Here is a 1,988-nt window from a genome sequence, read left to right as displayed (position 1 = left end):
AAAAAAAAAAAAGCCTGGAGTCTGGCCAAAAAATAAGAACCAACTTAAGTGTAGTAACTTAATTGGTAAATGTGGTCAGCCTCTGGGAACTGAAATTAAGAGGCCGTTGAAGATCCGGTTGATGTTCTATGATTACAGATTAAGGGGCAAGAACTTCCCTCTTCCTTATTGACCCATAACCTTAAGTATAATTGCAGGTATGGAGTATAATGGTGTGTGTTTGGGGGAGTAGGAAGTAGGAGTGACATTGGAAATATTGTCACTGAATTTGGGAACTTGGATAGGTTGCTTATCTTTGGAGAGGGCTCAGCATCTTATGAAGGTAGAATTGATGAATGGGTTATAGGATTGGCAGGAATTCACAATCAGGTGAGTTCTGGGGACACTGGTGGGGACATGTAGTGCCACAAGGTAGGGTATAAAATAAGAGCAATGGGCTGGGTGCAGTGGCTCACACCTGTAATCCCGGCACTTTGGGAGGCCAAGGCGGAGGATCACCTGAGGTCGGGAGTTCAAGACCAGCCTGGTGAAACCCCTTCTCTCCTAAAAACACAAAAATTAGCCTGGTGTGGTGGCAGGTGCCTGTAATCCTAGCTACTTGGGAGGCTGAGGCAGGAGAATCACTTGAATCCAGAGGGCGGAGGTTGCAGTGAGCTGAGATTGTGTCACCGAACTCCAGCCTGGGCAACAGAGGGAGACTCCATCTTAAAAAAAAAAAAAAAAAAGAGCAGTGAAGGAAGCTGAATGGGATCCAGTGTGCCAGGGAGTATTGTGTGCTACTTTGAGTTGCACACTCAAAGTCATCATGATGGAAGACATGAGAGTTGTAATCTCTACATGGTAGGTGACAAAAGATTTGTCCTTTTTTTTTTTTTGAGATGGAGTCTTGCTGTGTTGCCCAGTCTGGAGTGCAATGGCATGATCTCAGCTCACTACAACCTCTGCCTCCTAGGTTTAAGCGATTCTCCTGTCTTAGCCTCCTGAGTAGCTGGGATTATAGGCACACGCCACCATATCCAGCTAATTTTTGTATTTTTCATAGAGACAGGGTTTCACCTGTTGGCTGGGCTTATCGTGAACTCTTGATCTTGTCATCTGCCCATCTTGGCCTTCCAAAGTGCCAGGATTACAGGCGTGAGCCACTGTGCCTGGCCTTGTCCTTTCTTTTAAGTGTCTCTTGCAATTCTTTATCTGCTAACTTTTCCATAGTAAGCATTAATTAATTAGGGTTAATTGTTTTTGAGACAGGATCTCACCGTGTCGACGAGGTTGGAGTGCAGTGTTTCAATCCTGGTTCACTGTGGACTTGCATTCCTGGCCTAAAGTGGTCCCCCTGCCTTGGCCTCACAAAGTGTTTGGATTACAGGCATCAGCCACTGTGCCTGTCCTATTAATTTTTTAATTAGAAATGAGAATCAACTAAAGATTGACAAAAATTACTTTAGAATAGCATTGATAGATAGCGTGTCTTGGGAGAAAGGTAAGATTTAAGAAGTCAAAGACCTCTTTTCTTGATTCATATTCAAAGGGTCCTGCTCCCTCTAACCCACGTGTCCACTCCTGTACCCTTTCTGAAATTTCCCCTGAGAGATTTGTTCCCACTGTTTGTAATATCCTGTAGTTTTTTGTAAGCCCTATAGTTTTGGAATTGAAATTCTGTGTCCCATTAGACTCAAGGTAGCACTTTAAGAAGTTCTTCAATGTGTTTTTTTTAAAAAATGGGATTTTTTGGCTGGACAAAGTGGCTTCCACCTGAAATCCCAGCACTTTGAGAGGCCAAGGCCCAAGTTCAATACCAGCCTGGGCAACATAGTGAGACCCTGTCACTACAAAACATTAAAAAATTAGTTGGGTGTGACCTGTTGTCTCAGCTACTCAGGAGGCTGAAGACGGAGGATTACTTGAGCCCAGGAGGTCAAGGCTGCAGGGGACAATGATTGCATTGCTGCATTCCAGCTTGATAACAAAGTTGAGACTCTGTGTCAAAA

This window comes from Cebus imitator, unplaced genomic scaffold, assembly GCF_001604975.1.
Source record: "Cebus imitator isolate Cc_AM_T3 unplaced genomic scaffold, Cebus_imitator-1.0 Scaffold215, whole genome shotgun sequence".
NCBI classification, from domain to species: Eukaryota; Metazoa; Chordata; class Mammalia; order Primates; family Cebidae; genus Cebus; species Cebus imitator.
The sequence above is the reverse complement of the archived record's forward strand: the minus strand, read 5'-3'. Positions refer to the sequence as shown.